Raw genomic sequence first — 25,702 nt, forward strand, 5'->3', positions numbered from 1 at the left:
CATTTATTCATAGGTAAAGTCTTACCACCATCATTTTGTAACTTTTTACTAATTTTATTATAGAATTTTATTTATTGCCCCCTTCCTCCCTCCCTCCCTCCCTCCCTTCCTTCCTTCCTTCCTTCCTTCCTTCCTTCCTTCCTTCCTTTGTTCCTTCTTCCTCTTTCAGTGCCTCCCTTTGTGCTTAAATGACTTACTCTAGAAGTTTTTATTTCTTGTTTATTATTTTTGGTACGTCTATTATACATTTTTGCTTTGTGGTCACTTTGAGGATTACATAAACATCTTTTGATTATAACACTATATTTTTAAATGATAGCAACTCATCATGACTGAAATAATAACAAAAGAAACAAAAGAAATAGAATATATTCATGAAAAAGTTTACACATGCCCTCTATTCCTTCCCACAGTTTGAATTTTAAATGTTTTATTGTACATGTTTATATATTGTCTCTCTTCATTTGTTAATACAGTTATTTTAATTGTTTTCTTTTAATTCTTCATAGTAAAGAAATGAATGGTTTGCAATATTTGAGCATTCTGAAATTGAATAGTCTTACCAGTGAGCATTAGATCTTCTGATATTTTCTTTTTACTCATCAACATATCTTTCAGTTTGAAAAACTTCCTTTAGCATTTCTTGTAGGATAGCCCTGGTGGTAACAAATACTCTCAGTTCTGTTTGCCTGAACATATCTTTATCTCTTCTTTACTTGTAAAGGATGGTATTACTGGGTACAGTATGCTTGGTTGGCAGTTTTCCTTCAGTACTGTGAAAATCTCATGTCATTCTCTCCTATAAGGATATTGCTGAGAAGATTGCAGACAGTTGAATGGGACCACCTGAGGATCTTCTCTTTGTTTCATGTGGAGAGTTTACTTTTAATGTGCCTTGGGGGTAGGCTTAGTTAATTTAAATTTGGCTGATTACCTTTGACCTTCCCATCCTCATCATTTGTATCCCTCTTTAGGTTTGGAAAGTTTTACAATTATTATCAGTTTAATCAAGATTTCTACCCCTTTGGCATTCTCAAGAACTTTGAACCCTAATAATCCAAATATATGTTCTTTTAATGCTGTCCTCAAAGCTCTGTAACCTTTCTTCATTCCTCTGCATTTTTATTTTATTTTTATTATTTTATTTTCCTTCTCTAACGTATTTTCAAAAAACATGTCTTGAGAACACTAATTCTTTCTTCTGTAAGACCTTCTTGGCAATTGATACTTTCTATAATACTTTTAATTTTGCTTAGTGTATTTTCAGGTCAAGTAATTTTTGTTTAACATTTTTTAATGGCTTCCATCTTTCTGTTAATTTTCTTTGTCAGAGTATTGGATCATTTATCTTGTGTTTTCTTGAAGCTTGTTGATTTTCCTTAAGACGGGAGGGGAGGGGAGGGGAGGGGGGATAGTAGAGGATAGGAAAGGTAGCAGAATACAACAGACACTAGTATGGCAATATGTAAATCAGTGGATGTGTAACCAATGTGATCTTGCAATCTGTATACGGGGTAAAAATGGGAGTTCATAACCCACTTGAATCAAAGTGTGAAATATGATATGTCAAGAACTATGTAATGTTTTGAACAACCAACAATAAAAATTTTTAAAAAGACAGCTGTTTTAAATTCTGTGTTGGAGAGATTGTTCATACTGGTAACCATCTGGTCAGTTTCTGGAGACTTCTGTTGGTGCCTAATGAGTGAAGTCATGGTTCTCTGAAAGTTCTTGATGCTTAATGTATGATGAAATATGCACATTGAAGGATTAGGCATTTATTTCAGTCTTTGTTATATGGCTTTTTAAAAATGCCTGTCTTTTCTGTAATTTTATGTAGGCTCCTCATTTTCTCTGAGTATTCACTTCCAGTACTTTCACACTGGATGGTGCTCAGGTCCAGGTTTGCCTACAATCTGCTATTGGTGTGTTGTCACTATCTTACCACTAGAGGGCAATCCAAGCCCAGGTTTTCCCCAAAGATATAGTTAGTATGTTGCTGAGAATGAATCAAAGTACCTAAAAAGATAATCTATCCCCACAATTTTTTCCCTGGAGTTGAGGTGGGCCTAGATACCTTCTAAATAGTCACTGGATTCTGGTCAGGCATTGCAAAATTCTACCTTGCCCTGAGCAATTTTACCAAGGAGGAACCAGTGCCAGGCTTCTATGCCAACATGTACATACTGATACCAGAGAGCCAAATCACACCCTGAGCCGTCAGCCCACCTACAGCACTGGGTAGGACAAAGATACACACATCTATTGGCTGCCTATTCCTGAGAGGGAACAGTGGCCCGAGATGGCTACAACCAGTCATGAGTGATGCTGACTAGAATGGAAGTCCGATATATTAGGGCCACATGTCTTCTTCTTGCACTAGAGTTATTCCAGAGGCTCTGCCTACAGGCAGGCCTGGAGAGTAAAGTTATTAGGATCTGCCCAGTGTTAGGTTTTCCCAGTCCAACACTCAGTTCCAGAGAAAAGTTTGTGCTTACTACCTTGGCCTACCCCTCAATGAATGGGGTCTTTGCCATACAGACTGATACTAAATTGATTCATGCCAGAGTCTCATAGCTACAAAAGTCTGCACATTCTCAAGGGGACACTGAGGCCCATGCTACAACCAGCAGTGATACAGGCTGAAACATGAGTCTGTTGCACTGGGGCACAAGTCTCTTCCTGGTCCTGGGGGCAGATCTAGAGGCTCCTTCAGCCAACCCTGGCCGGAAGATAGCTGTACTATCCCAGGTTAGGGAATAGTTTGTAGAGATACTCCCTTGGCCACCAAGGCTATAACACTAAGCTGAGTAGCATCTGAGTCTCGCCCACAGGATCAGTGTGCAGTTCTGTGTGTATGTATATGTGTGTGTTTGGGGTTTGTTCCAGGTTCATTGAAATACTGGCAATATGCAGGCTGAAAGTTGAATCTGGCTAACCAACACATAGGTCTCCACCTGACACTGGGGCAGGTCTAGAGTCTCGGTCTATGAGTTCAGGGTCTGGACATGGAGAGTTTGGTTTGTACCAGGTGCTCACCATGGCAGGCCTGGCACTTAGCTCCAAGATAAAGTTCTGTGCTAGATTTTGTGCACTCCCCATTTGGTATAGTTTTGCTTCCTCCTCTGTTGCCTGAGGTTGGGGAGGCAGTAGTAGAGGTATAGTTAATGCCATTCTAGGAGTTCAGTCCATGGGCATTTTGTTAGACAAAATAAATGATTCTGATATGGCAAGACTTTTAGCATTTGGAAAACATGCCTCTAAGCCATGGTACTCACATGCTAGGGTCTGTGGAGTCTTTAGGGGAGCCTGAGAAAGGGTTGGGAGCAGGTCTTAATGAAAGACAAGTCATTATAAAAAATAGTTATCTTGTTGTATGGAAATACCTTAGTTTATTTATCCATTCATCAGTTGATAGACATTTCCAACTTGAGGTGATTATAAATAGAGTTATTATAAACTTTGGTGTATAAGTTTTGTGTGAAAAATGTTTGCATTTCCCTTGAATATACCTTCCCCAAAAAGAGCCATCACACATAGAATTAATTTAAGAGATGCATTAGGAAAAAGATACTAAAAGTGGCAACCGAAGGGGATTATTCATTCTTCCTCCTAGGCAAAGTAAAAGTACTGGAAGTAAATCTATGTTTAGTGTTTTGAGGAACCGCCAAAATATTTTCCAACTATCAATATGTGAGGGTTTCAATTCCACTACATCCTTGTATAAACTTGGTATAAGCTGTATTTTTTATTACAGCCATTTTAGTGGCTAGGAAGTGATTATCTCTTTGTGGTTTTGATTTAGAGTTCCCCGATGAATATCGATGTTGAGTATATGTTCTTATGCTCACTGGTCATGTGCGCACCTTTTTTTGTAGCAATATGTATTCAAGTCTTTTGCCCATTTTTAAATTTGATTATATTTTAATTGATGAGTTATAGAGATCCTTTTTTGTTGGTTCCTTTTAGTTATACATGAAGTAGAATCAATTTTGACAAATATACAAGCATGAAACACATTTTGTTCTATCTGATTCAGTCCCTGGTACTTCCCCTTCTCTTCACCTCCCCCAAACCCCTGCTCCCTTTGGTCTACTGATCTTTCTGCTATTCACCTATAGTTATTTTTAAAATTAATTTATTGTGAATGTACACAATGGTGTGACACACTGTAGTATATTCATGTATGTACATAGGAAAGTTATGTCAGATCCACTCCATTATCTTTCCTTTTTGCATTCCTCCTCCCTTCCCTTCATTTTCCTTTGTCTAAACCACTGAACTCCTATTCTCTTTTTTATACCCCCTTTATTGTGGGTTAGCTTCTACATATCAGAGAAAACATTCAACCTTTGACTTTTTGGGACTGTCTTATTTCACTTAGCATGATAGTCTCCAGATCCATCCATTTACTGGCAAATGTCATTCTTTATGGCTGAGTAATATCCTATTGTGTATATATACAACATTTTCTTTACCCATTCATCTGCTGAAGTGCACAAGGTTGGCTCTGCCGCAGTCTCGGCTGGGCACAGAATCACGAGCCACCACACAGCTTTGCAGATTCAAACAGCAATACTTTATTCCCGAACTCACACCGGCCTCCACACACGTTCTCGGGCAATCCCAGTTCAGCTGCCACCCAATTCACCTCCTCCGCGAGGCTTTCTTCCCAAAATGCTCTCTGAGTCTCACGAGAGCTCAATGGGAGCTCAGGCAGCAGGAACGCCCTAATCCCGGCAGCAATAATCTTCAACCTCCAACTTCCCTAAAACCCTTGTCTTAAACCGGGAACGCCCTAAACCCAAGGACCGGGATACTTCCTCAAACCTGGATCAGCTCTAAACCCGGATCCACCTTGGTCTTTGAGCAAGGTCACCTTACATGCAATGTCAACAGCGAAATCATTAACATGGGGTACGCTAGCAAGGAAATTTTGATGCGTCATTTCTACTTGGTAATGGCTCTCAGCATGGCTCCATATCTTAACTATTGTGAATTGTGCTGCTATAAACATTGATGTGGCTGCATCACTATCATATGCTGATTTTAAATCCTTTGGATATATATTGAGGAGATAGATAACTGGGTCAAATAGTGGTTTTATTCCTAGATTTGGGGGGAATCTCCATATTGCTCTCCAGAGTGGTTGGACCAATTTTCAGTACCACCAGCAATGTATGAGTGTACTTTTCCCCCCACATCCTTGCCAACATTTATTGTTACTTTTATTCTTGATAATTGCCATTCTGACTGCAATGGGATGGAATCTCAGTGTAGTTTTTCATTTGCGTTTCTATAATTGTTAGAGATGTTAAACATTTTTCATATATTTGTTGAATGTTCATATTTATTCTTTTGAGAAATGTTTTAGTTCCTTTGCCCATTTATTGATTGGGTTGATTTTCGGTGTTAAGTTTTTTGAATTCTTTGTATATTCTCCGTATGAATGTCCTATCTGAAGAGCAGGTGGCAAAGATATTCTCCCACTCTGTAGGTTCTCTCTTTATGCTCTTAATTGTTTCCTCTGCTGTGAAGTAGTTTTTTAATTTGATGTGATCTCATTTATTATTATTATTTTTTAATTTTACTGTTTGGGCCTAAGGAATCTTCTTAAGGAAGTTGGCTTCTGAGCCTATATGTTGGAGTGTTGGGCCTACATTTTATTCTAGCAGGTGCAGGATTTCTGGTTTAATTCCTAGGTCTTTGATCCACTTTGAGTTTTGTAAAGAGTTAGAGATAGGGTTTAATTTCATTTTGTTACATATGGATTTCCAGTTTTCCCAGAACCCTTTGTTGAAGAGGCTATCTTTTCTACAATGTATGTTTTGGCACCTTTGCCAAGTATGAAATAACTGCATTTATGTGGGTTTGTCTCTGTGTCTTCTATTCTGTTACCTTGGTCTTCATGCCTGTTTTGGTGCCAATATCATGCTGTATTGGTATTGTGATACCTCCTGCTTTGCTATTATCACTAAGCACTGATTTGGCTATTCTAGGCCTCTTATTTTTTTCAAATGAATTTTGTGGCTACATTTTCTATTTCTATGAAGAATGTCATTGGTATTTTGATGGGAATTTCTTTGAATCTATATAGTGCTTTTAGTAGTATTTCCATTGTGATAATATTAATTCTGCCTATCCAAGAATATAAATATAAGTACATAATGATCTATATGTTTATTTTTCTGCTGGTAGCATAAAAATCTTTCTTATTGTAGCTTTTGAAATTGGGAAGGGTAAATACTCCAACTTTGTTATTTTTCAATGTTGTTTTGACCATCTCTGATCTCTTTGTGTTCCCAAGTGAATCTTGGTGTTATCTTGGCAATTTCTACAAAGTGTTCAACCAATGCAGATAAGCAGGAACTTCCTCTACCAAGCTCCCACAGTTCCCACTGTTAGTACTGCTTAAATCCATTACTTCCAATGCTCCTAGAGGGATTCAAAGTGCTTTGTTTACTACCAAATATACAGTCCTCTTACATATATCCTATGACCTATTTTTCTTTGGTTGCCTCATTATAATGTTTCACTATTTCACATTATATACTTTCTTTATGCTATCTCTGTTTTCTGTTGTTTATTGTCAACCTCCATCTATAATAACATGGGAATAGGCTGTTGTGGATAGAAACTTTATATATTTCATTCAAATGCTGCTTTATCCCCATGCCTAGATAAGTCTTCACACAAATGAGACTGAGAATAATTTTGAATGAACAAATGAAAGATCTTATTAAATTGACTTCTGAATTCCAGAGAGAATGGACACACAACTTTCTTGTAGCAAGTTAATACATTATGTATACTATTTTTTAGGAGACTGAAACCAACTGGACAAATAGTCTTTCTCATAAAACCTCCTTGGTATCCCTGTAAAGGATTGATAAACGAGGCTGGTTGAAGGTATTAATTCAGACAGCTGCTTATAGGCGACAAAAATCAATTTGAGCGGGTGTGATCAGAGTATACATTCTCACTGTTCCAGTTTGAGGGGCTTGCCAATGTTCATTTGAGTATCCAAAGTTCAAGGCTACTTCTCACAACCTTGCCAATGTCAAAGCTTCCCACATGATCTTAGAATTGTCCTATGGTCTCTTGGACAAAGGCTCTTTCATTAACATCTAGATGGACAGAAGCAAAGGCAGTTGGCTAACAAAAGTGCTTGTTTTGCGTGGTGCATTCCTATGAATCCCCTCAGGGCCTCTTTTGCAGACCGTTTGGATACTACTTGGATAAAAACCAGCAAGTCAATGGCAAGAATTCTTATCCAACGCCAGGAGTGACAATTAATTTCATTAAATAATTATGATTCAATAGATCAAAGCAGAAAAAAGCATCCTTTTACCCACACTTAATCTTTAAATATAATTAAAAGAATTGTTTTCCTGTTTCTTAGGAAATCTTGGTCATATCTAGCAGCTTTTGGGGTTCTTTTCACATGTGAGAATAGTCTGGGTTGTTTTTTTTTGTCATTTTAAAGTTACATCAAATGTAATGTCAAATCAAATCCTTAATTAGTTTGAAAGTTCTTTTTTTCCTCCATCTAACTGAAATTTTGTACCATTTTATCAACATTTTCCCATATCTTAGTCTGGATGCCTCAGGCAAAGAACTCCACAGTTTAGAGGAAGGATAAAATTTTCTTCTTCACTCTTTTCTTTCTCCATCTTCTTCCCTACTCACTATTCCTCCTGGAAATTACATGAATAGAAGGAAGAGAGGAAGAAGAGTTAAGGAACAAAGCAGGCCATGGTAACTGGCAGTTGTCATCAAAAACCAGGACCTTCAATATAGCAGATAAAATATTGAGGATTCATCTGTTAGGGTGCTTAAGCAGGTTTCTTGGTGATCCTTCTCTGGGAATATCTGACTATGAACCTTGCCCCCTTCATCTGTTGCTTTTAAGATCCCATTTAACCCCTAAGATTCTGATGGATTCCTGTCCTCTGGTGTCTTGGTGTTCTCTAGACAGTCTTCTTGATGTGGTTCATTTTAAGATTACCCCAGAAGAGCCCCCTTCTCTTGGAATTGCACGTAGTATGCAAGATAACTCATACCTTTGTTATGCTTTCAGTGAAACTTCAGTATGTTTAAAAACAGAACTGTAGTATAATTTTATCAGTGGGCTAGGGCCACCTTAGCCACAGCTTATTCCCTTCAGTCTTCTATGGGCAGGACTGAAACACTGATCCCTTTCAGCCCTTCAAGTGCAAAGATATGAATTAATTTTTTTAAATGTATCTTATGAAAGCCTACTTGGGAGTGAAACCTGGATGTCTAGAACACTGAGAACTCTCCCCCCACAAGCCCTCCATCCAGGCCTCTTTTTCTTTTCTTTTTCATATTTGTAAAGATTTGTCTTTTACTAAAAATCCCAGGGATTGGATATTACCACCTGTCAGCATATCTTACACTGGTGTCTAGACTCTCCTAAGGGGGTGATTCTCAAAAGACTAGGTATGGAACCACCATATGATTCAACAATACCACTTTTCAGTATGTATCCTAAAGAATGAAATTCATCATACTACAGTGATACATGCATACTCATGTTTATAGCAGCACAATTCAAAATAGCTGAATCACAGGACCAGCTTAGTTGTCCATCAACAAATGAGTGGCATTTTATTTATCCATAAAGAAAAATTATCTGGGTGTGGTGGCACACACCTGTAATCCCAGTGGCTTGGGAGGCTGAGGCAGGAGGATTGCAAGTTCAAAGCCAGCCTCAGCACTCAGTGAGAGCCTGTCTCTAAATAAAATTCAAAATAGGGCTGGAGATGTGGCTCAGGAATTGAGTGCCCCTGATTTCAATCCCCAGTACCACCCGAAAAAAAAATAAAAAAAAAGAAAAAAAAATGAAATTTTCATTTGCAGGAAAATGAATGGAACTTGAGAACATTATTTTAAGCAAGATAAGCCAAACTCAAAATATGAGGGGTTGTATGTTGTCTCTCGTTTGTGGAAGCTAGAGAAGAAAACAGAAAAGAAAGGCGAGGGTGATCACATGAAAAGCAATGGGAGATCAGTAGAGTAGAGACAGGGGACAGGGGGTAAGAGAAGGAGAGGGAGGCAGGAAGTGCTAGGAAGGAATATTAGTCACATTATATTGTTATATGTGTGCATGTACTAACATATAACGACAGTTCCCACCATTATGTTCATAATGCACCAATAAAAATGTGGAGGAAAAAACATATCTCCAGAAAAGAACAGTCGTGTGCACACCTTGATTTCAGCTCTGTGAGATCCTGAGCAAAACACTCAGTTAAACAATGTTTCAGACTTCTGACAAAGAGAAATAGAAAGATAATAAATATACATGTTCTTTTAAGCTGTTTTTAACTATTTGTTGAGCATCAATAGAAAACCAATAGTAGTTTTATACAGGTCATAGAGTATGCACATTTTCCATTTTAATAGTTACTACCAACTTGCTCTCTTATGTGACAGTACATAAGAGTTCCTATTTTCCAACAACCTTGTTCACACTTAATTTTACAACTGAAATTATTACTTTTGTGTACTACATTTCAGCCATCACACACACACACATACACACACAAAAAATTTTTACATTTCTATATTTCCTGAAACAAAATTTGGAAAGAAATGAATGGCACATACATAGTCTTTATCAAGACCTTCAAGTCATCTAGGCTGTGCGATTCATTCATTGTAAGTTACTTATTTGTGTTCAGTGGACTAGCTTAGGGTGCCAATAAAATTAGTTATTAGGACAAAAACTAGAAACCCTTGGATCATAATGACACTGAGGATGTTACCATATTTAGGGTAAAACCCATCTTCTGTCACTTTCATTTCCTCAGGAACCAATATAACAAATCACTTTCCCTTGTGATGATGTTTGACTTTAGATGGCTTTTTTTATCATAAACTAAAATCTAGTTAACTTAGAATATATAGAAAGAGGGGGCTGGGGTGGTGGCTCAGTGGTAGAGTGCCTGGCCTAGCATGTGTGAGGCATGGGGTTTGAGTCTCAGCACCGCATAAAATAAATAAAATAAAGCTCCATTAACAACTAAAAAAAATTAACGAAAAAAAAAAAAAAAGAAAATATAGGAAGAAAAAAAAATCTGTCACCACACAAAGGTAGGTGCCTTTAACATTTCGGTTTACTTTAAAGTCACAGTTTAATATGTTCATACTACAGAGTTAGAATTGTTAAACAAATTTGTTCCAAACCAGCCTCCGTAAAATTTAGCCTAAAACAGCTTCTAGACATAGTTTGATGGGAAAAAAAAAATCGTAGCTTAATCAAGAGTAGAACTTTGTAACCGAGCAACAAAGTCTCAGCCAATCACAGCAGTGGAGCTTCAGCCAATCACAGGCTGCCAACTGACCAGACCATGCCCATATAAGGTAAACGCAAACTTCCAATCTGGTTATTTTTGTATGTCACTTCCTTTTCTTCAGCTATAAATATAACCTGCACTTGGGAGGGCAGGGTGGACAGGGGAATTCTGAACCTTGTTTGGTCTCTAATGCTAGCTGAGCATATTCTTCTTGCTCAAGTACACTTTGTTAAATTCAACTATCTTTAGCTTTTCTTTTAACAGGATCTTGTGATAATAATATTACTTTTTTCCACTTAACATTTTAGATATCTTCTATGCTATTGAACCTTGTTTATGAATATAGAATTTAAAGTCTGCATATTAAATATGTATATTTACTTAGGGGTGACCACTTTGTCATTGTGGTTTAATTGCATATTAGTTTTTTTTAAAGTTACTACCACAGATCTTTTGTTTATTTCGTGGAATGACTGCAGAATTTTAAAAAATTACATTGCAAGCACAAATATTACCTAAAATATTAATACAGTACTACTAATAATGGTGATTGTGGCTTAGGTGAATAATATATAATGTGAAAAAGTCTAAAACATCCACTTTTTCCTTTTTATTATTTTGCAACTTTTTGGAAGTTTGATTGACAAATGAAAAGTATATATAAAGTGCAAAACATGATGTTTTGATATATATGTGCATATACATATATATTCTTTATTTTAAAATAATGTCTCAAACTGGCTACTGCACAGGCAAGTAACTGCTATTTCTTTGGAAGTACTTGAGATAATATAGAGCAGCATCAAATAAAAGCTATGATTTCTTTGTCCTTGTTCACATTTTAGGATCCCGGTAAAAAATAACTTCTATAAATGAGAACTAAAATGAACTCCAGAAAAATGAGTAGGAGAATCAAAAAGAATGAAAGACTGAGTAAAAAGTTTTATAAAAGTTTATCTAAAAGTTTATCTATTAGTTACTCTAAAAAGTGGCAATGTTTTATAACAGCTTCATTTAAATAGTGGCAATGTTTTATAACAGCTTCATTTAAATATAATTCATGGACTGTAAAATTCAACCTTTAAAAGTATTTGATTCACCATTTTTAGTATATTCACAGTTGTACAACCATTATCTAATTTTCGAAAAATTTCACCTTAAAATAAATTTTAGATCCATTTGCCATCACCCCCCATTCTCCAGCCCCTTGTAATTCATGTTATTTTGAGTCATACTTTTCTCCAAACACAATGAATATTCTTGTTCTTATGTTGTGAGAATTTCATCAACTGCTTTTAAAAGTTAAACATTAATGTAACTTAGGGCCCAGTAATTCACTCTTGGGTATTCATCCAAGAGAAATTAAAACATATCCAGAAATCTTTGTACAAAGATGTTCATGGCAGATTTCATCCATAATAACTGAAAACTGGAAACAGCCTAGATATTAATCAGTAAGAGACTCTATAAACCATTTATGCTCCAATAATGTAATGAAATACTACCCAGGAACAAAAAAGAATTCACTGTTGATTTTGCAATTAATATTGCAACAATATTGGATATACCTCAAAAGCATTATTCTGAATAAAAGTAGATATGCTCATAAATGCTGTACAATTCAATCTATATGTGTCACAGTGATTTCCTCTAATTTCAGAGGTTGGCTAATTGTTTGCAAAAAGCAATAGGATGCTTTCCTAGGTGATGGAGGAGTTGACTTGATATTGGTATTAGGTTATAGTAGTGTATGCCCTTGACAAAACTGATTCAGTGGTATATTTAAGATTTTAGCATTTCATTTTATGTATATTTTATTTATTTTTATTTTGGGGTTATCATTTTGGGTTATTTATTTTGGAATTGAACCCAGGGGCACTCTAACAATAAGCTACATCCAAAGCCCTTTTTATTTTTTATTTTAGACTGGTATCTAAGTTTCTGAAGCTGGCCTAGAACTTGTGATCCTCTTATCTTGGCCTCCACAGTTGCCAGGATTATAGGCATGCACCACTGCACCCAGTTGTACATTTAATCTTAAAAACAGGATGAATTTAAGGCAATTTATTATGCAATTGTCTACACATACTATAGGTAATATGCATAAATAAATGTTTATGTATTTATATAATTATGAGGCATAAGTACAAAATGAGCACCTGTGAATCTGCCATCTGATTTAACTAGACCATTGCAATATGATATAACTTCCCCTTTTTTTCCCTAGAAGTAATTGTTATCCTGATTTTTGTATTGTGTCTCTTTAAAAACATTCTATCATGTATCTATCCATAATGATATATTCTTTAGCTTTATTATTTTTAAGCCTTATATAAAATTGCGTGATCATGCTGGGGTTGTGGCTCAATGGTGGAGCACTTGCCTTGCACACTGGGCTCCATCCTCAGCACCACATAAAAATAAATAAATAAATAAAGGTATTGTGTTCATCTACAACTAAAAAAATTTTAAAAATGAATATTATTTACCATAACATCAAATAAAACAATATTGAGATTATAAATCTTAAAAATATGTGGTCTTCTGTGACTTGTTTCTTTCACTCAGTAGTATATTTGTTTCTATGAGTCATCCATATTATCTTGTGCACCTAATAAAATGAATAAACTGCTTGTGAATATACCACAATTAAGGATATTGGAGCAAGAATTTGGATCCAAGTCCAACTTCAGAGGCCATACTCCTTCTATTATATTCGTCCTGTCACTGATAAGCAGAGATTAAAACCAGGAGATCTGCTGAAGTCTCATGCCATCCCTTTTCACACTTTCTATAACCTCCTAAAGCCATGTTATGATCACATTTATTTTCAATTCTCATTTTTTAAAATTTTGACATTTTTTACAAAAAAGGAAAATACAGAGAATTTTCACATGTATTTCACCCAGAAAATTTTCCAAACACTACCATCTTTCATAACCAAAGAAAAATTATCTGATCTAGGCAATGAACATTAATACAAACCTCTGTAGGGGCAGCTAAGATTATTCTATTGTATCCAATTAACAATTAGATTTTATAATGTAATGGCTAGAAGTAGAAGCTCCTCTATCACCAGACAGTCCTGGTTTCTAGTCGATTTCCTCTTACTGGTTAATGGGGTGATATTTGGCAGTTCATGTAACCTCATGAAATTCTGTTTTCTGTTCCATAAAGTACAAATATTAACATCACTGTACTGAACTATTATAAGAATTAAATTAGATAACATGGGAATCACAAACACATGGGAAAAACTCAGTAAATGTTAGTTGTTATTATTTTCATAACAATCTCCCTGTTTCAGCATAGTCATTGGCATTGAGAGGAGCATCCTATCCTGCCTACATGAAGGTACCACTACCACATATCAAATTCCACCTTTATACTCCTTGCCCATTGCCTACAATGTAAGGGATGATAGAGGACCTGGTATTGCAGCCCCACCATGAAACTCTGGCTCTTATTTCCCTGATTCCCAATACCCTTTAGTTACCAAGATGTTCCTGGCCACCTGTTTAAATCTGGGAAAAGGAAGACTCATTCCAAATTGACTATCCACACGGATTATATAGATTCCTTATGGGAAGAGAAGTCACTTCTCAGAGCATGGAAAGTTTCAGGACTTTTAACTAAGAAGCAGCTGAAACCTTCAAAAAGGAGTAGAGAAGAAGGGAGAAAAAAGATAAAGAAAAAAGCAGGGATGGGTGAAATGATGAGGAGTGGGAGGTCAACAGGAGCATTACAGCAGCAGAAACACACCTAATTACAGGTTCTTTAACTATCCTTGGTCATGACACTCAAAAATTATGGTTTCCTGAATGGTGCATAACAGTCCAGATATAATGCCATCAACTTCTCTTGCATCTGGACCATACCTTTCTTTTTAGCTCTTGTGCATATTAGCTTCTTCAACAAAGCTTCATACTAATTTTAGATTGTGTTGCAAATATAGTCAATTAAAATATTTAGGTATTGCTGGATATTCGATCACATGCTGCTTAGTGAGAGCTTTTCTTGTTGTTCTATATTGCAATTAAAAAATAATCTGCAGTCAGATTTTCACCTTTAATATTGTCTAGTTACTGTAAATCTAGAACACAAAATTTCAAGGTAATTTGATTTTTGTTCATTCCATCTTTATATTTCTAGGCCAAGTTTTGAGTTATCTGTAAACATGAAAGTATGTCATAGGTCAATAAAGGGAAGATGGATGTGTACACTCTGGATATCAGGAGCCAGACCTGGAGGGAAGGAAGAAAAAGATGAGGGTCAGAAATAGTCTGAAGGGGGGAGCAAGCATGATCATAATAGTTATTACTGTAAATACATGCCTTTCACTACCTCTCCTCCATCTGCTTCAAAGATGCTGGTTAGGGAACAATCCCACAATGTTTTATACCCAAAACTATATTTTTAGAACACTTCCAGTATAATACTTAATATTCTCCAGGAACCATGGGCACAAAATTGTTATCATTTCCATATAAAGTTTTTCTTTTTATTATTCAAGGGTTCACTAGAAGACCTATGCTTCTTAAGTAGAATTTCCCCATCTTTTCTCAGAACAAGATACTATTTCTATACTGGACTTTATCATGCTGGATCTCATCACTTAATACATGTTCAATCAGTCCTGATTCTCTAATAATTCACCTGGCATTAACTATAGCTGTATTACACCTGTAAGACAAAATTTTCTTATGGAGAATAATAGCCTTTACTCCGAGTTCAAACGTGGAACAAATTAGAGGAGTGAGAACTCTTTCAGAGGAAACTTTTTGGTATAAATCTACATAATGTGTTTTTGTTAATCTATGAATAACAGTCACTCAACTAGATTGTTTTGGAAACCTTGGCAATTGGTTTCTTTTAAAGTTGTTATTGATATTCACTAGATATGTCACTAGATATTCTTTTTTTAAGTTTTTTTAAATATTTATTTTTTAGGTGTAGATGAACACAACACAATACCTTTATTTTTATGTGGTGCTGAGGATTGAACTCAGGTCCCACCTGTGCTAGGCGAGTGCTCTACTGCTGAGCCACAATCCCAGCCCTAGATATTCTCTCACAACAAATTTGAGTAAAATCTATATTAGTGTCCGAGTGCTTTGCATAAACCATAAGGTTTATTGAGTATTTTAAAATTTGAATATCATGAGATTAGAGATCAGAAATAATAATAATAAAAAGAGTGGTCGTGAGATCTAGCACTTGAGATATAAGGAAATATTGTATTAAGCTAAAAATAAAGGCTAACAGGTGTGTGTATGTGTGTGTGTAGTACCAAGCATAACACTCTGCATGAACCAACTGATAGATATATGAACCTCTTCTGACAAATGATTTTGATTCAAATGTATTTAGGAAAGCAAAAGCATCTGCTGAAATGACTTTTCTGAAACAAAGAAATGATGTAAGTTAACAAAAGCACCATAATGAGTAAACTTACTACTTTGCTCTTCTTTGGATGCTAACTGGTTTCTAGTATTTGGTTGCCAGCATTCATGCCTGATCAGCATGGACCGATTCTTCCGTATTGATGGAAAGTAGACGTCTCTTAAACTTTTGGGTCTCTAGGATACCAGTAAAGAACTTAGGAGCAATTCAATATCTTTCTAGTGCTCCTGAGATAAGATCAGACAGAAAGATAAGATTTCCAAGTCTTTTCAGATCTGTGGGTGTATTTCTTGCTGCATGTTAGGCAGCTTGCACAACTGCTCTTTGGGGCTAAAGCACTACTGTTGTCAATGACAGAGCAAACGAAATGATGGTGTCTGTTTGTAAAGGGCAAATAGAGCATTTCCTCTCCTCTTCCAAGAGCCATTCTACTGGAAACCTAATTAACCATGGGTCCTTACTCTAACCTTTTGGAATGTAAATAACTTTCTCTGAGAGTCTGGACTTCATCCTTTTTGAAATGTAAACAACAGGGAAGTCTCTTTGGCACCTTGGGAAATTAACTCAAGTTTAGTATCTCAGGCTGTAACCCTTTAAGATGAGGCTAGAAAGGTTCTCTTATACTTTGGATGAAAGAAATTAAGTAGAACAGCGATAGCAATTTGATAACGAATTTAGGATGAACTATAATGAAAACAACGTGCAAATTGTGCTGTTAATTTCTTTTATGAGGAAAAAATACAATAAATTTGAAGGACATGTGTTTTGTACTAGCTACAAATTATCTATATAAATGTATTTGAAGATGCCCTACTTTATAACATTAAATAAAAATTATCGGAGGCCATTGTTTTGAATTCTAAGTTCTTCTGTGAGGCCACTACAGACCAGACTAAAAATAAAAATGGTGTTATTCATACTTAAGTTCCACCAAACTGAAACTTAGTTGTTATTTGACCTTCTAAAGATAAGGAGAAAGAAATAATAGCCAATTTTCCCAAACAGCCCAGTTTTTTAAAATTTTTTTTTCAGAGAGAGAGAGAGAGAATTTTTAATATTTTTTTTTTTTTTTAGTTTTTGGTGGACACAACATCTTTATTTATTTATTTTTAATGTGGTGCTGAGGATAGAACCCAGCGCCCTGCGCATGCCAGGAGAGCATGCAATCGCTTGAGCACATCCCCAGCCCCAAACAGCCCAGTTTTAATAAGCATGATAAAGAAATCCTCTCTGTTTCCAATCCGAACATAAAAAAGTAACTTGAAGCAACCTAGTGCTAATCAATCAGTTATTTTGATGTTGATTTGTCTTGGTCCTTCCTTACAAGGAAAGTAACTTTTAAAGGAACTTTGAAAGAATGATTCACTCTTTGTTCTTTGTTTCTGCTTTCTTCTGCCCTTCTCTGTGTACAAATCCCACCCCTTCTCTGCTCGGGTCACTGGAACATTTATTCTACTTTGTAGAATGAAGTGTTTCTTGATTCTAGAATCACAAATAAAGACACCTAAAATCTTTAAACTTTTTGTAATTTTGTCTTTTGACAGAAGTCTCATTCAGATTGCCTATATGCACTTAACTTGGATATGCTTGTCCAGTAATACAACATTGTTTTCTCTTTTTCTATATTACTCTGTGTTCATAGAATTTCTATATCCTGAATACTATAGATATCCACAGTTTTTTTTTTTCTGGAAGGATTTTTTTAATTAGTTCTAATCAGTTACACATGGCAGGTTTGAGACATGGTAAAGAACAGATGAAAAGCCAAAAATTCAATATGGAGCCTTTTTATCTAGATTGGGAAGAAGCTAAAAAACTAAAATTATACTTAAATCAAAGGTTAACAGAGGGCTGGGGTTGTGGTTTAGTGGGAGAGAGCTTGCCTAGTATGTGTGAGGCACTGGTTTCGATCCTCAGCACCACATAAAGATAAATAAATAAAATAAAGATATCTATCTATATCTATATCTATATATATCTATATCTATATATCTATATATCTATATATCTATATCTATATATCTATATATCTATATATATATATATATATATATATATATATATATATATATATATAGGTTAGCACAAAGATCAAGTCAGAAACTATTCCTGAAAATAAGAGACATAAGATTGTAAGATGCATACAATAGGGTAAACCTGGAGACAAGCACAGGTAGACACCCTGAAGGAATTCAGGGAAGACTGTAATACATAAAGACATAGAAAAGAGAGTAGTCAGAATTTCAAGGGTATTCAGGAATTCCACAGAATCCAGAGTTATTGGGGTGAACCAAAGAACAAATATAATTTTGCTTCCTACATTAAGAGGACAATATAAGACATGCTATCCTGGCCAGGGGACTCACATTTTCTGTAAGAATGTCAATTACAAGACATTGGTCTATGGTATCTTGAAAGAATGTAAGGGAACATGTTCATTTCCATCTATAAAATGAGGGTTTTTTTTTAATTCTATTGGAACCAATGCCTACTCTTCTGTTACTTTTTGGTAGTTTAGGAAGAGTGACTAAATCCAACAATGTATGCAGAAAATCTAAATAAATAATTTCTGGGAATGAGATTGTGTTTTCACCTTCTCACACCAAATAATAAGTGACTGAGACAGGGTTCAAGTCCTGAATGGCTGACTCCAGAGTTCACATTCTTTCAACTACACCACAGCCTACTATTAAAACTAACAGCACCACCTGACCCAATACATCTCAAAGTATATTTGAGAATGGAAAAATAGAAGGAAAAGAAATGAAAATGAAATTACAATTTATTAAATGCTTACTAGTAGCATACTCTGTAGAAAGTGTTTTACACAAAGCACTCTGTAAATAGAAAAGCACTTTTCAAAATGTATTAATTAATAAAGATAGGTGAGGTTATGTCTTTACCACTATTTCCCTTCATTGCACCCCAGTACTCCCTTTAGTATCTTTTTAGCTTCTTTTATCCCATTATTCAATGTCCTTTTGTCCTCTTACTTTTGAAGTAAACATTGGTGTTTACCATGGTCTGCATTTCTCTAGTTATAGATCTTTCCTTTCTTCCTCTTCCTCATCAAAAGTTACTTTTGAGCCAGAGACGTAGCTCAGTGCACTTGCTTAGCATGTGGAAGTCCCTGTGTTCAGACTCAAGTATTCAAAAAAAAAAAAAAAAAGGAAGAAAAAAGAAAATAAATAAACAAAATAAATAAATAAAAGACCCAAACCAAAATTCTGTCCTGTGTCCGATCATAATGGCTATCCAATAAATTTAGCAATGGGCCTTCTTTTTATGCAAATGAATGATTAACACAAAATTCTATTTCAAAAGAAGTTCCTATTGATGGGCTCGCAATCACTGCAGTGGGCCAATGGAGGAAATACTTTGAGGGTGATAGTAGCATTTTGCATTCATAAAGACATGATTTATATTCTCAGTTCTGCCATTAATGGACTACATATGTTATTAAGTTAGTCACTTAGTCACTTTCCCTCTAGTAACTTTATTTTCCTGATGAAATAAGTGACAAAGGGTTGTTATCATCTATTGCAGCACTAAAATTGTGTGATTTTTATTAATAATGAATCTTCTCAATGAGAAGTTATAAGTAGAAAGAGCATTATGTACTATGTACACTATGTAATGTTGACATTTTGCAGTTCACATTAAAGGCTGGCAAAACAAGATACAGGTACACAGTGATTTTGGGAGCTGCCACCAGGATACCTACATAGGATTCCTTTCTCGGGAATTTCATCTGCAATTTAACTGTGTAACCTCAGGCAAGTTGACCTCTTGGTTTCCACTTCTGAAAAAAATGGGATGATATTAATAGTTTTTAATTGGGCTGTTGTGTAATAATGACAATTCATGGAAGGCACTTAACAAATTATTATTAGTGTTGTAAAGCTCTGGATTAATATAGTATCTTAATCTGTTAAAAGAATTATTGAGAAAAATAGAAATATCCATCAGAGGTAGTGCAGAAAAAGGTGTGTGTGTGTGTGTGTGTGTGTGTGTTGAGAATATGTGCTTCAACTATTATATAGTAGATATTCCATGAGCAAGCTGAACATGGCAGCGAGATGATGAATCCAAAACTAACTCTTAACCATCTTTCATGTGTGTTTCATAGTTTGATGATCTTCCTTTTCTTTTTCTTATTATCACTTGACAGTCTTTCTTTTGGTTTGGAATACACAGAACTTAGCCTAATAGGATGAATTATATCCCCTTTCCTCAGATTAGCATGGAATTAAGATGAAATGTTGTATTGTGACATGCTAAGAGTACTGAAATCTTTTCTAAGTGAGGTTTTGGCAGAAATGAGTGGGTGCTATTCTCAATTTTTCAAATGCTATAATTTAAAGTCTATGTCGCAAGAATAATTTTCATCTCTAGAAGACAGGGACTATCTCCTCACACCCACCCTTTCCACCAAGATTTGTGGGTTTTTTAATTATATGAGAGCTACCTGGAACTTTTAGTGTCCAAGATTCTACTGGAGTCTGCCTAGTGCAATTAAGAGGACTCATAGGGGTGAAACTGAAAGAAAAAATTAGAAGCACATATGTCTGCTGATTAAGGGTGCCAGTTGAGGCAACAGAGCAGAGCTTCTGGGACTTTATGTGACTACACATGCCAGGGTGAACTTTAACACTTTAGCCCTTATTATAGGTCCCTGATGAGGTTCAATGTCTACAATGAACAAATATTACTTCTGTTATGAAATTTCTTCTCACATCTTCCCCAATTCATTCATTCCCTAAGGTACTGTTCCTCTTTTCATCAGAAGAAACCATCCTCTCAGGTCCCTATACAATCAGGAAAGGATCTCTTTAGGGCTGTAAGGAATCACTCCCTATTTCCTGGCAGACTGCTTTTGTTTATTTCTAAGAAGTGAGAGTCTTGGGGTCAATGAATTTTGTTGACCTGTTATTATAAGCTAGAAGTTCTTCTAAGATCTCCAGATTTTTTCACGAGTGTTCTAAGTGGATTTTGTGAAAATAAATAAATAAATACCCTCTTCTATCAGATTTTCTACTCTGCAGTACTTGAGATAGTACCTGTTCCTGAGTTCCACTTAAAACCTTGAAATTAGATAATCTCAACTTAAATCATATCTGTCATCTCTGTCCATAATGATAGCTCTTGAAATCCCACATATTTTTATACCAAGAACTCTCTTTCTTTCCTCTGAACCTTGTCCATTGACTTAAAATTCCACTGGGTTTTCACTTTTGCAGAATGCTTGAAACCACCACTTGGCTCTCATTTAAGGGCATTTCCTTTTTCATGCACCTCTTATAAAAGAATTGATGGTTCTTTCAAATCCCATTACACAGACCTAAAGATGATTCCAACATTCTCCTGATAACCTAATGGCCACTTCTAAATCATTTTTCTTATCCCTTCACATAACAACTTCTTCTCATGTCATCTGATTATATGTAATCATCAAACATTCTTGATTATTAGTGTTTACAAACCTTCTGGTCATTATGTCCCTATTCATATCCTTCCTCTCTTATCTTTTCCATCTTCTGTGTCTTCAATGTCTGTTTATAAAAACCAACTAACCCCTGGGGCTGGGGATGTGGCTCAGTGGTGGAGTGCTTGAGGCACTGGGTTCGATCCTCAGCACCACATACAAACAAAGATGTTGTGTCCGCTGAGAACTAAAAAAAAAAAATAAATAAATATTAAAAAATTCTCTCTTAAAAAATACATACATTTTAAAAAAGATCCATCAACAAATAAAAAATATTTTTTAAAAAATCAACTAACTCTTTAACTTCATACATTCTTGATTTATTCAATTCCAGTTGTTTTCACCATTCCTACATACTGAGAACAGCATTTCATGGCATATCCTAAAAACAGTTGTCACTCATATTTCTATACTTCTGACACCTTAAAGACTAATACCACTTTCTAATCACCACTTCACAACTTTTCACCTTTCTCCATACTCTCTCCACTTGTTATGGCTTATAAATGAGGTGTCCCCAAATGCTTATGTGTGAGATAATGCAAGAACATTCAGAGGAGAAATGATTAGATTATGGGAGTTGCAATCTAACCAGTGAATTAATCTACTGATATGGATTGACTGGGTGATAACTGTAGGCAGGTAGGGTGTGGCTGGAGGAGGTAAGGCCCTGGAGGTGTGCCTTTAGGGTTTATATTTTGTCCCTGATGAGTGGAGCTCTCTCTGCTTCCTGCTTGCCATGTCCTGAGCTGTTTTCCTCCAACCTGTGTTCATGCCATGATGTTCTGCCTCACTTTGGACCCAGAGCAATGAAGTCAGCCATTTATGGACTGAGACCTCTGAAACTGTGAGCCAAGATAAACTCTTCTTCCTCTATGTTATATTTGTCAGGTCTTTTTGTCACAGTGATTAAAAATCTGACCAAAACACCCATAAAATCTGTATAGATATTATTGAGACCTTGAGAATTTGCCTCTACATTTTTTTCCATCAACAATATGCTGTCTTCACTTACTTCCCTCTTGCCAATTTATAACTTTCACCACTTTCTTGCAAATACATATAAACTTCTATCCTTTTTGACAATTCTAACCTCTTGTTTGCAGCTTTAAAATCTGATTTTATTCAACTTCATTTTTTCCCTAACATCACCCAAGTGTGCTAATCACAGCTAAGGACAATAGCATATCTCTTAAGCATATGTTCCTTTATAAACTCCAGTTTTAAAATGTCAACTTGCCCTTCAGTACTGTATATGCCTCTCTCTCCCACTTATTCCTTTTATCCCAGTAGTTATTTCAGACATTTGCTACTGTCCTTCAATCCGCTGCTTTCATCACATGATTTCATCACTTACTTAACAAAGAAAACAGAGATTAGAAGATAAGATTCCCCAATTTTCTGCTGCCACACTCACAACCATATCTGTACCTGCATTTATTTCCACTCTTTTTCACTAGAAGTTCAGTGGAATGGGAAGGCTCCTTTTCAAACTGAGTCCTCCATTTCCTTCATCTCTGCCTGTATTGTTTGCTTTTCCATACACACATACTTTGGTGCCTCAAATACCTCACTTCTGAACCATTAGCTAAAAACTCCAGTGCAACCTCCAACTCTTTGGAATCCCCTTCTTCCCTATGACTTTAAGGCCTTGCTCCATAAATAGTCCCCTTCATCCCTTGAATTCTGACATTTGACTATCTATTGAGCTTTTTATAGCAGTCAATAAAAAAGATGGGAACTCTTTGATCACTCTTTTCACAATAGAGTATTTTTAAAAGAATAGTTCTTATAATTATCCACATTTTCACCTCTAATTCCTTCTTTACCCTATTATAAACTAAAGCCCCCATCCCTCCATTAAAATAGCTGTTTTAGATAGATTTTTGCTGCTATGACCAAAATTACCTGATAAGAACAAGTAAGAGGTTGAAAGTTTACTTTGGCTCATAGTTTCAGAAGTTCAGTCCATGATCTGCTGACCCCATTGGTCTGGATCCAACATGAGGCAGAACATCATGGCAGAAGGGTTTGGTGGAGAAATGCAGCTCTGCTCATGGTAGCCAGGAAGCAGAGAAAGAGAGGGGAATGGGCCATAGGGAAGATGCACCCTTCCAGGGTCTACCACCCGTGACTCAGTTCTTAAAGTCACGCTCCACCTGCCTACAGTCATCAGCCCATTATTCCACTCAAACTAGGATGGACTTAGTTTAAGTTTTAGCTCTCATAATCTAATAATTTCACCTTTGAATATTCCTGCATTAACATAGGAGTTTCGCAGGGACACCTCATATCCAAACCATAATAATAACGCTCTAAAATTGACTCCAGTGAATACTTTTTATTTTGTTTGAGCTCTTCATCAATGGATGCTTTCTGCCCTTAAATTCTGTGATACCACTTTCTTGTATTTCTCTTTCCAATGTGGCTAAGTACTTATCATTCTCCATTATAGGCTTCTCATTCTATAACTGCCTCTGATATATTAGCCTTTTCTGCTGCTGTCTTTGCTTTTGGCTCATTCTCATTTCACTGTATAAACACTATGTGAATTTGACCAGCTTCTTAGCTTAACAACCTCTGATAGGCTAATGATTCACAAATATGAACCCCCTGCTCTTGCTCATGAGTTGTGGATCCATATACTCAATTGCCTGTAAGACATTCTGCAGATATATCAAACTTAGTGCATACAAAATAAGTCTTCTTCTTTCCTTCCCTCAAATAAGTTCCTCTTTTTCTTTTCGTGTTTTCTACCTTAACATACCAGCCATATACAAGTTGAAATTTTGGGAGTCATTTTTTATTACTTCTCATCATTGTCCTGCATTCATTCAGCTGCCAAATTCTACCCACTGTCAGTTAACATTTTCCCCTCCTCTCTATTCCTATTGTCTGTACCTTTATTCCAGCTATTGTTACTTCAGAAAAACTGTGGAATACTACAAAGTTCTCTTATAAGATCTCTACTTTTTTTCTACCTAAATTTCTCCCAACAGTGCTGCCAAAGTGGTCTACATGTAATACAAAACTTTTCAGCAATCTCCTATTGACTAAATAATAGGAACCAGACCCTTAGCATACCACTCAGGGTCCTTCATGATTTGACTGCTGACATTCTCTTCTTTGGCTTTTTCCCTATGTGAACTCTATACCTCAGCTAAATTCAAAGATTCACTAATCTTTGAAAGGACCACATTTTCCAAGTCTGCCTAACATCACACATACTTTTCTCTTTTGAATCTTGAAATATTATATCTAGAATACTCTCAAGTTGGCTCAGTCTATTTCACCCTTAAAAATCCAGGTTAGAAGTATCTTCTCTATGGTGACTTTGAGTTCCCTTTATTCAGCTAATTACTCATCTGGGATATCTTCTTTCATCCTGGAATACCCTCATCATAACACTCTTTATATGCTTTGTAAGCCTAATTTTTTAATCTGCCTATTTCATTAGGTTTAAAGGATCCCAGAGGGTAGGAACTGTGCACACTTACTCATTTTTCTATCTAGTAAAACTCCTGGAACAAAGTAAGTATTTAATGAATGTGTATTGAATGAGTGGGTGGATTTTTTTTTTACATCAGAGCAAAGGTTTTCCCCACTTTTAACTTTTCTCTGTGAAACTGCAGAAGTTTCCCTTATTTTCTTTTGTAAAAGAAAGAGATTTTCCAGATCATAATATATTTGGCTATTATGTATCAGAGCTTTCTTTCCACCTTCTTTATCCTTTGCCCTTTTTTCTTAAGTAGCTATGTGCATGGAATCATGGTCTGTTTCCCTTTTAGGAATTGTCTCATTGAATGGCATAGAAAGGAGCCAAGGAACGCTAATTGGAAGCAAACGCCTCTGGGAGGATTCAGGGGGGTGGGTTGCATGCACCTGCTTACTTAGGCAGACCCAGACCAGTTGGAGAAAGGATAGCCTATCTCAATTGCTGAGATTGTGGTGGAAGATGAACAAATCCTGTTGTTATAGCAACTCTACTTGAACATTGAAAAGCTTTTTGCCTGCACATATTAGGTTCACATATGGAAATTTATGACAGTAGTCCTTTGGCATGAAAGAGGTATTACTCACTCAGGTGGAGAAATCCTGAAGCAAAGTACTGGGAAGATGGCATGCTGTGAAAAGTTCAGAAGGGAGAGAGAGAGAGAAAAAAAAAACCACATGGACATTTCATAAAAGGGAACCCAACTGGTATGAGTTTAAAAGAGGCAGCTTCCAGAAAAAAAAAAAAAAAAGTTGAAAAGAGGAATCAAGAGGGTGCATGAATTTGTGGGGTATGTGTGTTGGAGGTCTGAGACTTCTCAGGATCCTAAAGGAGGCAAAAGCACAAGACACAGGTACGAAATGTAACTTGGGGGTTTCTGGAACTCAGTCAAATTCAGTAAGGATATAAACTACCTTGCTTTCTTCTTTTCTTTCATCTTTCCTTCCCTCCTCCCTCCTTCCTTCCTCCCCAACCCCACCGATATCCCCATATATACAG

The sequence above is a fragment of the Spermophilus citellus genome (genome assembly GCF_964194105.1).
Source record: "Spermophilus citellus genome assembly, chromosome: X".
In the NCBI taxonomy this organism is placed as follows: Eukaryota; Metazoa; Chordata; class Mammalia; order Rodentia; family Sciuridae; genus Spermophilus; species Spermophilus citellus.